This window comes from Canis lupus, chromosome 14 (assembly GCF_011100685.1).
Source record: "Canis lupus familiaris isolate Mischka breed German Shepherd chromosome 14, alternate assembly UU_Cfam_GSD_1.0, whole genome shotgun sequence".
Lineage (NCBI taxonomy): Eukaryota > Metazoa > Chordata > Mammalia > Carnivora > Canidae > Canis > Canis lupus.
Window position 1 is genome coordinate 45,286,733 of NC_049235.1, and position 15,987 is coordinate 45,302,719.

At 43.1% G+C, this 15,987-nt stretch overlaps 1 protein-coding gene and 1 pseudogene across 10 annotated transcripts in view; one reads left to right on the forward strand and one right to left on the reverse strand.

The window, feature by feature from the left end:
- The first annotated feature begins 3,034 nt into the window (after positions 1-3,034).
- The window catches only part of BBS9 (Bardet-Biedl syndrome 9), a 432,261-nt gene continuing 419,308 nt past the window's right edge, over positions 3,035-15,987 (forward strand). For 6 of the 10 annotated variants that reach the window (XR_005369689.1, XM_038557299.1, XM_038557303.1 and 3 more), the window contains exon 1: positions 3,035-3,814. The gene's annotated coding sequence lies outside the window, so the exon portion shown is untranslated. Of the gene's footprint in view, positions 3,815-4,227; positions 4,326-15,987 lie in introns of all 10 variants that reach the window. The other 4 variants (XM_038557300.1, XM_038557306.1, XM_038557301.1 and 1 more) reach the window with 3 other exon arrangements.
- On the reverse strand, positions 9,594-10,082 carry LOC102155698 (annotated as a pseudogene).

The window sequence follows — 15,987 nt, forward strand, 5'->3', positions numbered from 1 at the left end:
CGCCCCGCCCCGCCCCGCCGGCCCCGCAGCGCCCCCTCCCGCCCGCCCCGCCGCGGCCTCCGGGCCCCCGCCCCCCGCCGGGCCGCCCCGAGTCCGCGCTCGCCGCGCCGGGGCCCCGCCGCCGGGCCGGCCGGGGTCGGAGCGCGCCCCCTGGCGGCGGCCGCGGGCGGCGGAGGAGGAGGAAGAGGAGGAGGAGGAGGAGGAGGAGGAGGAGGAGGAGGCGGCGGCGGAGGCCTGCGGGGAGCCCCGGCCGCGCCCCCTCCCCGGAGGCCCGGGACCCAAGGCGGCCCCTGTGCGGGCGGGGCTGCTGCGGGGCGCTGGGCCGCACCCGGCCTGGGCGGCAGCGACGCTCCCCGGGGACGTTCTCTCATTTCCTTTTTAAAAGATTTTATTTATTTACTCATGAGAGACACAAACAGAGAGACACAGGCCGAGGGAGAAGCAGGCTCCACGCAGGAGCCGGGCGGGGGCCCCGATCCCAGGCCTCCAGGATCACGCCCCGGGCTGAAGGCAGATGCTCCACCGCTGGGCCACCCGCGCGCCCCTGATGCTCTCACTTTCCGGCGCGCGGTCACCGCCTCGTCTGCGCGGACCTGGACCCGGTTCGGGAGCTGGACGGAGAGCTCCCTCCGCTGAGCGCTTTTATGCGCTGGTCGTGGAGCCAAGCCCTTAAGTGGATTTAGCCTTTAAAAACTTACCAAGTGGGATCCCTGGGTGGCGCAGCGGTTTGGCGCCTGCCTTTGGCCCAGGGCGCGATCCTGGAGACCCGGGATCGAATCCCACGTCAGGCTCCCGGTGCATGGAGCCTGCTTCTCCCTCTGCCTGTGTCTCTGCCTCTCTCTCTCTCTGTGTGACTATTATAAATAAATAAAAAAAATATTAAAAAAAAAAACTTACCAAGTGCTCTTACTACTGGTATTACCCTTATTTCATAGATAAGGAGGCGGAGAGAGTTAAATAACCTGCCCACAAGGATGCAGGAGTAGAGGAGCCAGGCTGCAAATTGCTAAAGTGCTTAACCAGGTGCATTTTGTAAATGTATCTGATATGTGAAGTTGTAATCACTGTTTTAACATAATGGAAGAAACCATAAAGGAAGTAAAAGTAACAGCGTAGGGAATATTCCCCTCAAATGTGGCGTTCATTATAATTAATACTTAAAATACACGAGGAGCTTCTTCATTGTTTATTAGAGAAAATCCAAATGAATGAGCACACAAAGGCTATGAACAGAAGCATAGTTATTACACTGATATGTCCCAGAGCTTGGAAATCAGGTTCTTCCTTTGAGGGAAGAACTGGTGCATAAACCAATGTAGCGGTTGATGCAAGTTACCTGAACTAGTGTGTCCTGTAAATACTCTGGCTGTGAGGTTCTCTGGGTCTCCCAGAGGTTTGATGAACTACCTGATTTCCTAGAAACTACTCTGACCAGCTAAAGTGGCTTCTTTTGTCTGTGACTAAGAACTCTGTCAGAAACAATGTTTGATTGCAAAGTTAGTTTTTTTTTTTTTAAGACTTTTATTTGGAAGCAAAAGAGTGCACAAGTGTGGGGAGCAGTGGGAAGGGGGCAGAAGCAGACCTCCCGCTCATGTGGGGCTCCATGCCAGGGCCTTGGGATCTTGACCTGAGTCGAGGTTAAGAGTGTGATGCCTAACCAACTGAGCCACCCGGGTGCCCCACAAAGTTAGTTTTTTAATTTTTTTTAAAGATCTTATTTATTTATGCATGAGAGACACAGAAAGAGAGAGGCAGAGACACAGGCAGAGGGAGAAGCAGGCTCCATGCAGGGAGCCCGACGTGGGACTCGATCCCAGGTCTCCAGGATCATGCCCTGGACTGAAGGCAGCACTAAACTGCTGAGCCACCCAGGCTGCCCCCAATGTTAGTTTTTAAAATCAACCTTGATAGGGATCCCTGGGTGGCTTCCTGGCTGAAATTTTAATATATGGATAATATGGGAATATGTATTTTCTTTTTTAAAATTAGTTAAATATCTTAGCAGTTTCAAGATAATTCTTCCTTCCTTCCTTCCTTCCTTCCTTCCTTCCTTCCTTCCTTCCTTCCTTCCTTCCTTCCTTCCTTCCTTCCTTCCTTCCTTCCTTCCTTCCTTCCGTAGCTTCCACACCCAGCATGGAGCCTAATACAGGACTTGGACTCATTCATGACCCAGAGATCAAGAATTGAGCTGAGATCAAGAGTTGGGGGGTTAATCAATTGAGCCATGCAGGCACCTCCAAGATAATTTTCACTTAATTCTTTTCATACAGTGTTTTATTCTATTATTTAGAAAAATCTCTTTTATTCTAGGGGCACCCCTTGGCTTTTTTTTTTTTTAAGATTTTATTTATTTATTCATGAGAGACACAGAAAGGGAGAGGCAGAGACACAGGCAGAGAGAGAAGCAGGCTCCCTGCAAGGACCCCAATGCAGGACTCGATCGGAGACCCCAGGATCACGCGCTGAGCCAAAGGCAGACGCTCAACCGCCGAGCCACCCAGGCATCCCACCGCTTGGCTTTTGAAAGCATAGATGAGAAAAAAGTTTTAAAAGCACCACCTCGGGATCCCTGGGTGGCGCAGCGGTTTGGCGCCTGCCTTTGGCCCAGGGCGCGATCCTGGAGATCCGGGATCGAGTCCCACGTCGGGCTCCCGGTGCATGGAGCCTGCTTCTCCCTCTGCCTGTGTCTCTGCCTCTCTCTCTCTGTGACTATCATAAATAAATAAAAATTAAAAAATTAAAAAAAAAAATAAAAGCACCACCTCTTGCCACCAGGGCTCAAAGACTGACCCTCGCTAGTGCGGCCACCCGGGCCACTGCCTCCTAGTTCATACACTGAGCCAATTACAAGCCTCTGAGCGGGGGGGAAAAGTAACTGCTCCAGGTGGCTGGGAAGAGAAACCGCGGAAAAACCTGGACGCCCCGCCCCGCGCGAGCCCCGCCCCGCGGGAAGCCCCGCCCCTCCTGCGCGAGCCCCGCCCCCGAGGGTAGCCCCGCCCCCGCGCGCAGATACGCGGGGCGGGAAGGCGTGGAGGGGCGTGGCCTGCGTCCGCAGCGGAGGCGGGAGGCTGGTCTTCCTCCGATCCCGGGTCTGAGGCGCTGTCCAAGGACCGGAAAGGGAATGGTTTTAATGAGCTTTCCGCCAAAATAGGACCAAGGAGTGGTTCCCTCCAGCTCCCTCCAGTAGAAATCTGATTCCAGCCTGACCCGAGCAGGTAAAGGTCTTCCGCCTTCCACCCCGCCCCCTCGCCTCGGCCGCTCTGGACTACAAACCCCAGAAGGCGTCGGAGCTGCGCCCTCCGACTTGCGCCGCGGCGTTCGTTGTAAAGTGCTATGACAACAGGGCGAGGGTGGCTCGGAGTCAGGCAGGAGTGGGGACGTGTGCCTTCCGCGGCTGCCGTCCTTCGCCGGTCTCTCCCACTGACTGTCTTCCTCAGCGTTTCCTCCTCTTTGTGGGAAGCGGGACTTACCGTGGTTCTGGCCTGCCTGGTCTCTTGAGGGACTGTCGCCGTGTTCCCCGCGTGTCTCCGGGATTGGCACGGAGGGGATGCAGGCTTCCTGCTTGTGGGTGTCGCTCCAGCTCTGTGGAGCCGGTGGTGCTCCCTGCTGAAGGCGCTTTCCGTCTGGGACGAGGAACAAGTTGGAGCAGGGGAACCGCCGGGAGTAGTGAAGCGAGGGCTTGCTCTGCTCTGCACCCTCCATTCTTGCTCTCGTCGTTGCAGCTCTGGCACCCTGGCAGGAAGCAGTTCTTCAAGGGAAATCTGTGGAGAGTTCGAGGAAAGGTGGGTTCAGGACCCACCTGATTCGGCGTCAGGTAAGGGGATGTTTGGGATTAAACACTGGGAGCGTGGATGCCCCTTCTGTGTTTTGTTTTGTGGGCAAGATTGATCCTCTGATGCCGTGTCATGGGGTTGGGGGATATTGGATGACAGGTTTCTTAGGGAGGACGTGTGCATTAAAAATAAAACGAAACAAAAAGCAACGAGGAGCACAGTGTGTGGGAAGTCTTATGAGCATTTTCGAGGAAGGTTGATAAGAATTTTTAAAGATTCCATTCAGGAATGTCACGTGGTGCGCTAGCATCCTCCTCTCGTTGACACTCCAACAGGTCTTGTGAGCGAATGGCCAAAGCAGTTCTCAGCCTATGACTGCAGTAGGATGCATGCACTAATACCCTCTAATTCTTGCAATAGGATTATTGCTTCTCCTTCTCTTTCTATATTGCAGAGCACAGCAGTTTAGATGACCTGAGCTGATTTTTGTCAGCGCCTCCTTTCCTTCGTCAAGTCCTGCAATTGACTTCAGTTTCCTGGAGAAATTCATAGGTGTTTTTTTTTTTTTTTTTTTATCCCCCCATCTCATTACTTTAAATGTGAAACCACATAGCACACATACATAACTTGAAGGTTTTTTTTTTACAACTTGAAGATCTTTATCTTTTTTTTTTTAAATTTTAAAAAAAAATTTATTTATGATAGTCACACACACACACAGAGAGAGAGAGAGAGAGAGAGGGGCACAGACATAGGGAGAAGCAGGCTCCATGCACCGGGAGCCCGACGTGGGATTCCATCCAGGGTCTCCAGGATCGCGCCCTGGGCCAAAGGCAGGCGCTAAATCGCTGCGCCACCCAGCGATCTTAACCAAAGTCAGACAGCATTTAGAGTGGGATAGATTTTCTAACTTGTTAGAAATATGTAAAGAGAATAATTGCTGCGATTTGTGAGTGTGTGTGTGTGTGTGTGTGTGTGAATAGACTGAATCCTTATTTAGAATTAAAACTTTTCATTTTGCAAATAATTTATAAGTTATTTAGTGTAAGGAATTTTTCATTTTGTGGAATTGTGTGTAATTGCTCTTAAATTACAACCACACAGATATTTATGCTACAAGTTTTTGATGGAAACATTCACTGAAGGGGAAGAAAATCCAATATCAGTAGTATATAGTAGTTTCTGATGTTTTACACCTTTTGATGTATGTAGCAAGTCTCCTTCCTCAGAATAAAGACTTTCAAATATTTCTTGGGACAACTGGGTGGCTCAGTGGTTGAAGCGTCTGCTTTCGGCCCAGAGCCTGATCATGGAGTCCTGGGGTTGAGTCCTGCATTGGGCTCCCTCCGGGGGGCCTGCTTCTCCCTCTGCCTGTCTTCTCTCTCTCTCTCTCTCTCTCTCTCTCTCTCTGTGTCTCTCATGAATAAATAAATAAATCTTAAAAAAATATTTCTCAAAAATTATTGAAACAGAGTCACCTGGGTGGCTCAGTGGTTGAGCATCTGGCCCAGGTCAGGATCCTGGGGTCCTGAGATCGAGTCCCGCATCAGGCTCTCTGCAGGCAACCTGCTTCTCCCTCTGCCCATGTCTCTGCTCTCTGCATCTCTCATGAATAAATAAATAAAATCTTAAAAAAATTGTTGAAACGTGATGTTATTATAAAACATCCCTGCCAATTAACATTTCAGTGAAAGATTACTGTTAGTTTTTTGAATGTTCCATTTAAATATTCAGTCCAGGGACGCCTGGGTGGCTCAGCGGTTGCGCACCTGCCCAGGCTCAGGGCGTAATCCTTGGTCTCAGGATCAAGTCCCACATTGGGCACCTTGCATGGAGCCTGCTTCTCCCTCTGCCTACGTCTCTGCCTTTCTCTCTGTGTCTTTCATGAATAAATAAAATCCTTTAAAAAAATAAATATTCAGTCCAGAGGTTCAGATTGACCTTTGTAACTTTGTCTTGCTCAGAATACATTCCATCACTACCACTTCTATTACTACTACTAGTACTACTACAACTAGGTTACTACTGACATTTATTTGACATTTACTGAGTACATCCTATGCTTAAGCAGATACATGAGTTAGGCCATTTTATTTTCTCACCCTCCAGAACAATTAGGAAATTAGAGGGTGAGAGACTTGTCCAAAGTCACTCTGCTGAAGTGTGAAATGGAAAAGGGAACCATTTCTGTTTAACTCCCTCTTTTGGGCTCTTTTGTTTTCTGTGTCTTTTATTGAAAATTTCAATACAGATCTCTTATAATATTGTCTTCAAAAGCAGCATTCTTCTAACTCTGCGTATACTTGTCATTTTTTTCTTGCAGTGGATGAACTGATTCCTACTTTCCAAAATTTGAGTCAGCATTAGCATGACCTGGAAAAAGCAAAACTGCAAACATGGACAAGAGCATTAGCAGTTTAGCCTCTAATTCCAGGATCTTGCCTTCTAATCCACATACTCTTTTTTTTTTTTTTTTAAAGCAAGGGAAAGAGAAGGGGGAGGGAGGGAGAGAGAGAGAGAGAGAGAATTCTTCAGCAGGCTCCATGCCCAATGTGGAGCCAAACTTGGGGCTCAATCTCTACAACCCTAAAATCACGATGTGAGCTGAAGTCAAGATCTGACGCTTAACCAACTGAGTCCCCCAGGCGCCCTCACATATTCTTTCTGCAGGATTCTTGGGGTTATTTTTGTTACAGCAGTTCTAGTCCTCCTTCCTCATTGTAGGACGAGGCCAATGAGGTGTTAAAACATCCATATCTTTTTTTTAAAATTTTTATTTATTTATGATAGTCACACACAGAGAGAGAGAGAGAGAGAGAGAGAGAGGCAGAGACATAGGCAGAGGGAGAAGCAGGCTCCATGCACCGGGAGCCCGACGTGGGATTCGATCCTGGGTCTCCAGGATCGCGCCCTGGGCCAAAGGCAGGCGCCAAACCGCTGCGCCACCCAGGGATCCCAACAGCCTTGTTTGAGATGCTTCTTCTACTACTTACTAGTTGTAACCATTTGGGTTTAGTTTTCATTTAAGATACAGACCTCATTGGCCTCGTCCTACAATATGGAAGGATGACTAGAAGAACCTCTCTGTATTCAGGGATACCTTAGTAATAGTACCTACATTTTACTTTGTAGTTCTGTTTTGAAGATTAAAATAGAGTACTTGCAAAGCACTTAGAACACTGCCTGGGACTTAGTAAATGATTAGTAATTGTTAGCTATTATTTTCCTGTCTAGCAAAGGGAGATGAGAGCCATTGGAAACCTGATTTTTGGTTCTTGTTTTTCACTTACTTAAAGGCAGAAAAATCACTGAGGACCTGGAAATCAACATTGAATGAATAGGGAATAAAATGCAAATCCTTGTTTCTTATTTTTATTCAAGGCAGTTAACTAAACCAAATAAAAAAATCAATTTATACATATTTAATTTTTTGTTAGCATACTTTTTGTTTTTGTAACAAAAATCCAGGTTTCAAAGCTGAAAAATGCTCCTTGTTTCTTAGTTTCTTTCTTCCTAACCTTCTAATAGGTGACTTTCTCTGCCCACTGCCTTAGTATTTTAAAAACCAAGATCTTTCTGAATTTTGAAAATGATTAGAATTTCATTTAAGACTTAATTTCTGGTTAATTTTTCTTTCTCCTGGTGGGGTGGGATGTCCTTCTAGGAGAAGAGATAGGATTTATTTTGCTAACCTATTTTTTTTTTTTTTGTTAAAGATTTTATTTATTTATTCATGAAAGAGAGAGAGAGAGAGGTGCAGAGACACAGGCAGGAGGAGAGAAGCAGGCTCCCTGCAGGGAGCCCCAGGGAGCCTGCTGTGGGACTCAATCCCAGGACTCCAGGATCCTGCCCTGAGAGGAAGGCAGATGCTCAACTGCTTAGCCACCCAGGCACCCCTATTTTGCTAACCTTCTAAATTCAATTTGCTAACGTTTTGTTCTGCTGGAGTAGCAAATGTGGCCGAAATACAGGAGTATTCAACTTTTTTAAAAAAGTGAAACTTTATTACTACTTGTTGTGACAAATTTTAAACATAAAAGCAGGGCAGCCCCGGTGGCTCGGCGGTTTTGTGCTGCCTTCAGCCCAGGGCCTGATCCTGGAGGCCCAGGAATCGAGTCCCACATCGGGCTCCCTGCATAGAGCCTGATTTCCCTCTGCCTGTGTCTCTGCCTCTCTCTCTCTCTCTCTCTCTCTCTGTCTCTCATGAATAAATAAATAAAATCTTAAAAAAAAAAAACAACTTTTTGCTTCAAAGAACACTAAGTGAAAAGATGAGAATGGGAGAAAGAATTACAAATCGTCTCTCTGATAAAAGACACATACCTGTAACATACAAAGAACTCTTATGACTCCATAATACACAGACAGAAACCCAATTTAAAAATGGGCAAAGGGGCAGCCCCGGTGGCTTCAGTGGTTTAGCGCCACCTTCGGCCCAGGGCCTGATCCTAGAGACCCGGGATCGAGTCCCACATCGGGCTCCCTGCATGGAGCCTGCTTCTCCTTTTGCCTGTGTCTCTGCCTCTCTCTCTCTGTGTCTATCATGAATAAATAAAATCTTAAAAAAAAATTATTCTAAGAAAAAGAAGACAGTCACTAAACACCACATATTTTATGATTCCATTTATATAAAATGCATAGAATACATCTCAAACTAAATATTGCATGTTAATGCTACTTAACTAAAAATAAATAAATAAGCAAACCAATAAATAAATAAATAAAATGTACAGAATAGGCAAATCCATTCAGATAGAAAGTAAATTAGTGGCTGCTTCAGTCCAGTGGGAAGGAAAGGACAGGAGAGTTATAGGTAAGGGGTGCAAGGTATCTTTTTAAGGTGATGCAAATATTCTATAATTGGCTGCACTTATGTATATACAAAAATAGCATTCAACTGTGCAAATTATATAGATGAATTACATATTATGTAAATTATATTTCAATAAATCTCTTATTTTTTTAAAAGAATAAATGGTGATGGACATATGAGGAGTCGTTTTACTATTCTTTATGCTTTTATGTTTGTTTTTAAGATTTTACTTATTCATGAGAGTCACAGAGAGAGAGAGAGAGAGAGAGAGGCAGAGACACAGGCAGAGGGAGAAGCAAGCTGGATCCCAGGTCTCCAGGATCACGCCCTGGGCTGAAGATGGCACTAAACTGCTGGGCCACTGGGGCTGCCCTGAAGCAAAAAGTTTTAAATTTTAGTGAAGTCTCTTTATTTTTTCTTTTGTTACTCATGTTTTTGTTGTCAGATTTAAGAATCTATCACGATATCTGATGTCATGAAGATTTGCTCTTTTCTTCTAAGAAGTAAAAAAAAAAAAAGTTTTCTTCTAAGAAGTCTTCTAAGAATTTTGTAGTTTTAGCTATGCATTAGTAAATATAAAGGTCTTTGATCCATTTTGATTTTTTTTTTTTTTATGGTTTGAGGTAAGGGTACAACTTCATTCTTTTTTTTTTTTTTTTTTAGAACTTCATTCTTTCTCATGTGGCTATCCAGTAGTACTAGAATCACTTGTTGCAACTTCTGATTGAATGGTCTTAGTATCTTTGTTGAAAGTCAGTTTACCATAGATGTATAAATTTATTTCTGGACTCTCCATTCCTTTCCATTTACCTATGTCTATCTTTTGGCCAGTACCATACTGTCCTGAATACTACTGCATAGTAGTTAGGTTTTGAAATGGGAAAATCCTCCAATTTTGTTCTTCTTTTTAAAGATTGTTTTGGCTATTATGAGTTGCTGGCATTTTTTTTCCCATATCATTATTTTTAATGTCCAGCGTTTATAATATGAGGGCCAGGGCTTTCTCCTCAACTCAAGTTTTCCATTGGCTTGTGAGGCCAGTAGGGATACTTCTTGTCTAATTTGGTTTCTGGGAAGACTTCATTCAGGTCCTCAATGGTCATCTGATCAAATGGAATTATGTTCTTCATCTTCTCCAGCTCTTTTACATATTCTTCAGTCCTGGCCTTTGAGAGAGACAAAAACTCAGCACCGCTTTTCACATCTTCTTTTTCCTCAGCATCCACCTGGACAGTGATTTTATCCTCTGGCATAGGAACCTTCAGGACATTAAACTACTTCTCAAAGTCATCTACCAAGCCAGCCTTTGCTACATTGGCCTTGTAGTAAGCCCAGTTGATAGCAGGTGATTTCTTAGGAAGAGTAGTGGCCAACCTGGAAGTAAGTATCTCATTCCAGGATTTCAGGGAGATGGCAATGGCCTTCTGGTTTTGGGGTATGATCTCCCCAAAAGCTACCCAATCAATGGTTTTTAGAGCAAGTTTTCACCCAGCCATCTTGAGATCCTTCACCGACCCTGGCGGCCCAGAGTCCACAGCTGCTGGCAATTTTTAAAACAAGATTTATGTATTTGAGAGAGAGAGAGCAAGTGTGCACACACAGCAGAAGGAGGGGTAGAGGGAGAAAGAATCTTTAGCAGACTCCTGGCTGAGCATGGAGCCCCAGTGCAGGGCTCGATCTCATTACCCTGAGATCATGACCTGAGCTGAAATCAAGAGCCAGATGCTTAACCCACGGAGCCACCCAGGTGTCCTACTTGTTGGCAATTCTATATGAATTTCAGAATAAATTAGTCAATTTGTACAAAGAAGCTCTATGGGAATCCGATAAGGATTGCACTGAATCTGTAGATCACTTTGGGAAGTATTACATCTTTTTTTAAAAAAAGATTTTATTTATTTATTTGAGAGAGAAGAGAGAGAGCAAGAGAGAGAGCATCAACAGGGGATGGGGGCAGAGGGAAAGGGAGAAGCAGATTCCCTGCTGAGCAGGGAGCCCGACCAGGGCTCAATTCTAGGACTCTGAGATCTTGACCTGAGTGGAAGGCAGATGCATAAAGGCACCCCAGGAAGTGTTGCATCTTAAAAATGCAATAATTCAAATGCATGGCTTCATATCCATGGATATAGGATGTTATCCTGTTTATTTAGATCTCTAATTCTTTTGACTGTATTTTATAGTTTTCAGAACATATATATGCTTTACACTTTATTAAATTTATTTCTAGGTATTTTATTCTTTTAGATGCTATTGTAAATGCAATTTTCTTTTGAGTTTCATTTTTTGGATTGTTCATTGCAAATGCATAGAAATGCAATTGTTTTTTGTATATTAGTATTTTTGTATCCTTCAACCTTACTTGTCTGTTAGTTCTAATGGTTTTTCACTGAATTTCTTAGGATGTTCTGTTTACCAGATCATGTCATCTGAGAGTAAAGATAGTTATACTTCTTCCTTTCCAGTCTAGGAGCCTTTTAGTTTTTTTTCTTAGCTAATTGCCTGACCTAAAACCTCTAGTACAATATTGCATAAAAGTGGTGAATTTGGACATCCTAGTCTTGTGTCTGCTCTTAGGGAGAAAGCATCTAGTCATTCATTGTTAAGTATGATATAAGCTATGGGTTTTGCATAGATGTCCTTTATCATTTTGAGGAAGCTCCCTTTTACTCCTAGTGTTTTGAGTGTTTTTATAATGGAAGAGTATTGGATTTTATTTTGTCAGATGCTTTTCCTGAGTTGAGATAATAAGGTGGTTTTAAATTTTTGTTTTATTGATATGGTGTAGTATTATAATTTGTTTTTGGATGTTAAACTAACCTTATATTCCTGGGATTAATTCTCCTTTGGTCATGGTGCCTAGTTCTTTTTATATCTTGCTTATTCATTTTTATAATGTTTTGCTGAGGATTTTGCATCTGTATTCATTAGAGATACTGGTCTGTAGTTTTCTTGTGTTTGCTTAGTTTTGGTATCAGTGTAACACTTGCCTTATAGTGTGAGTTGGGAAGTATTTCCTTTTATTTTTTTGGAATAGTTTGTGAAGAATTGGTACTAATTTTTTCACCATCTGGGCCTGGTCTATTTTTTGTGGGTAGGTTTTTAATTTAGACTTTTCTTTTCTCTTCTCTTCTCTTCTCTTCTCTTCTCTTCTCTTCTCTTCTCTTTTCTTTTCTTTTCTTTTCTTTTTTCTTTCTTCATCAGAGAGAGAGAGTGAGAGAGAGAGAGAGAGAGAGAGAGAGGCAGAGACACAGGCAGAGGGAGTAGCAGGCTCCCTGTAGGAAGCCTAATGTGGGACTTGATCCTGGAACTCCGGGATCATGCCCTGGGCCAAAAGCAGATGCTCAACCGCTGAGCCACCCAGGCATCCCATCTTTTTTTTTTTTTTTTTTTTTTTTTTTAAGAGTTTATTTATTTGAGAGAGAGAGCATGAGCAAGGGGGCGGGGGCAGAGGGCGAGGGAGAAGCAGGCTCCCTGCTGAGCAGAGAGCCCAATGCAGGGCTTGATCCCAGGACTTTGGGATCATGACCTGAGCTGAAGGCAGCCACTTAGTAGACTGAGCCACCCAGGCGCCCCTGATTTAGATTTTCTATTTTGTCTTTAGTCAGAAACAGATAGCTGGAAGCACGATGATGTCCTGCTCCTCCAGGGGAGGAGCTATGGGAGCTATGGGGAGAGAGGGTGATTCTATTCTTGGCTATACCTGTCTGGAGTGGACTTTCTATCTTGTTTGGAGCTATGAGTGAGGAGAGGAGGAGTGAGTATTGGTTTTTTAAATACTACAGATTCTTAATTTTCTTACTGAGTTTTAGTAGATTTTTTGTTTCTTATTTTTTTATATACTCTTAGGACAGTTTCCAGAGACTTTCAATGGTGATTTTAAAAAACAATTTTCACCAGTTTTGCTGGGGAATGGGTCCATGGAGCTTCTCATGTGTCATTCCAAAAGTGGAATCCTGTGATATTTTAAATTTGAAATTGCATAGCATAGTGGTTATGGGAGACATACTTAGGTTATCAAGAAGATTTGGTCAGAGTTCCATCACGTATCAGAGTACTCTAGTGTTTATAAGACTTTTTAACACTAGGTTAAAAAGTTATTATTTACAAGCTTATTAGGAACACAACTTCTGTGTGCAAAGATAATTTAAAAAAAATATTTTATTTATTCACGAGAGACACAGAGAGAGAGAGAGAGGCAGAGACACTGGCAGAGGGAGAAGCAGGATCCATCCAAGGAACCCGACGCGGGACTGGATCCCGGGACTCCAGGATCACGCCCTGGGCCAAAGGGGGCGCTAAACCGCTGAGCCACCCAGGGGTCCCCGAGAAATTTTTTTAAAAAGATTTTATTTATTTGTTTGTGAGAGAGACAGAGCATGAACAGGAGCAGGGGGAGGGGCAGAGGACGAGGGAGAAGCAGACTCCCCACTCTACTGATTCATACTCTCTTCATTTTTTCTTCATTTTTCTTGATAAATTGCAGACAGTGGCAGTCAAACAAGAGAAGCTAGAGATCAGGGAGAGGAACAAGTTTCTGCCATTAGCTGTGTGACTCAGGGTAATCATATAGCTAACCTTTCTGGGCTTATCTTACAGAATGAGAGGGCTAGCTAATTATTAGGTACCTTCTAGCTGTTAATGTTAAAGTCTGGTTTTCAAGGTAACTGGTGGCACAGGTCCCAGGAAAGAGGAAGTGGGAAAGTAGAGCCATGCTATAAGAAAACATCGACTTTGGCTATCAGGTATCACTTCAGTTTGTGCTTTTTATACATTAAGGTGCATGTGAATCACCTGGGGATATTGTTTGTGGTGGAGCTGAGGTTTTGCATCATAAGCTGTTGGGTGATGCTGATGCTGGTCCATGGACTACACTTTGGGTAGTAAGTTGCTAAACAATGTAGGTAAGGAGGGCTTTCAGCAGCAGTGGAGGATGACTAACGAGAAACTGATAGAGCAGGAGAAACAAGAAGGAGCTAAATATGGCCTGTGTTATTTTGTCAATAGAAATAGATCTTAAATTTTATGATTGAAGTCCTTAAAAAATTAGTGCTTGATGACATTTCCATGTACAGGCAGTGTTGGAGAGTTAGTTTTTCATATTGGAGGTTTTTTTTTTTTTTTAGCAAGATGAAAAATGTGCTCATTAACAAAGATTTTTGAAGCCATTTTCGCATAATAGCTATTTTTGCCTGATGCTGTCATATGTCATGTATCAAACTGCAGCTATGTCTTTCATGGTCACTTATCTAAGCACTTTGATTTTTAAATTTTATTTATTTATTCATGAGACACACACACACACAGAATGAGAGAGAGAGAGAGAGGCAAAGATACAAGCAGAGGGAGAAGCCGGCTCCATGCAGGGAGCCCGACGTGGGACTCGATCTCGGGTCTCCAGGATCACGCCCTGGGCTGAAGGCGGCGCTAAACCGCTGAGCCACCCGGGCTGCCCTAAGCACTTTGATTTTTTATATATTATTTCAATAGTGTTGATGGAAAAAACTCTTCTCTGTGACTATTACTTGGGTGTTTAATATGTTCTCTAGGCAGATCCCATGAAGTTTTCTCTTCTGCCTACATGAGGGGAAAGAGACCCTTTGGGATGTTGAACAGGTCTTCCCTTCCTATTTTCTCTCCTTGAGACTCTTTTTGAACTGGCTGATGCAGAATGTGTACAAAGGATCTCATACTTGCTGGTTAGCCTATTGATTTCTATTTTTGGCTATGTCTCCAAATGGAGTTTTGACCTCAAGCCTTTTCATTTTTTTATGACATATCAGCAGCATTTCATAGAGCTGGCCACTCTCTTTTTCTAGATACTTTTTCATTTCCTTCCAGATGGCATACTCCTGGTTTTCCTTTGATCTCATTGGATGCCCCTGTTCAGTTCAGTTTTCTCTTCTTTTTTTTCCCCTGGTCTCTGACCCCAGAGCCTAGTTTTTCTGCCTTGGAAGTTTGTGTGTGATTCCTTTCAAGAACCACCAGCCCCACCCGCATTGCCCACTGCAGACTCATGCACCTTTTCCCTTTCTTTGTTATGCTTTTTATTTTCACTGTAATAAATTATAACCATGATGCTAACTATATGATGAGTGCAGTGAGTCCTCCAAGTGAGTCTTTAAGTGATATTGCATTTGGGTAATATTCTACTCTGGGCTGCAAGAGAATCATGTATCTTGATGTATCTTTATACTGGTAGTCTAATAGTATGGTGTATAACAACTTTCTAGATATATCTGGAGTATATAATGAGAATATATGGCACTTGCTAAGTACTGTTACTTCCCTCTCAAAAAAATCTGGTAAAAGTGTAATAAAGTGTTTATTACATTTTTTGTATACTTCCTGCCAGGCTTGACGTTTAGTCATCTGGCAATCTGTATAATTATATAATGCCATTAGTAATAATGAGTGATGCAGATGTTTTTCAGAAACTCTCCCACATATCTTAAAAATCATTATAAGCTTATTTACCTGCTATGTTTTTTCCCCATCACTTCTATCAACACTTTGCCTTTATCTAATTTCATTTTTAGTGGAAAGAGAGGCCTTGGATGGGGTTTTCTTTTTTCTATTTTTCCTGTTGTTTGTTTCTTTAAACTTGTCATCTGAAACAATATTATAAGCTCATAGAAATTGTAAAAGTAATGATTTCCGAATGGTAGCAGAACAATGATCAAATTACTAAATTGATATTAGTATAATACTACAACTAAACTATAAATCTGGGATCCCTGGGTGGCACAGCGGTTTGGCGCCTGCCTTTGGCCCAGGGCACGATCCCGGAGATCCGGGATCGAATCCCACGTCAGGCTCCCGGTGCATGGAGCCTGCTTCTCCCTCTGCCTGTGTCTCTGCCTCTCTCTCTCTCTCTCACTGTGTGCCTATCATGAATAAATAAAAAAAAATTAAAAAAAAAACTATAAATCTTATTTAAAAAAATCTTATTTAGATTTCACTAGGTTTTACATTACATACACTTTTCTTCTTGTAATATAATTTGAAGAAATTAAAACTTATCCCATGAAACTACTACCAAAATTGGGGTATAGAACTTTTCCATCATCCCAAAGAAATGCCCTTCTAGTCCATTAAAGTGACTGCCCCCTGCCCCCCTTAGACTTGGTAACCACTGATCTGTTTTCTATCAGTTTAATTTTTTCATTTTAAAAATGTTATAGAAATGGAATTATTTAATATGTGATCTTTTGGGATTTTTTTTCACTTAGCATAATGTCCTTGAGATCCATCCAAGTTGTTGTTACTTCATTTTTTAAAAATTGCTGAGTTTTATTCTATGGTAAGGATGTACCATAGTCTGTTTATTTACAAGTTGGAAGACATTTGTTTCTTTCCTTCAGTGTAGGTTTTATTATCTTATTTTAAGATTTTATTTATTCA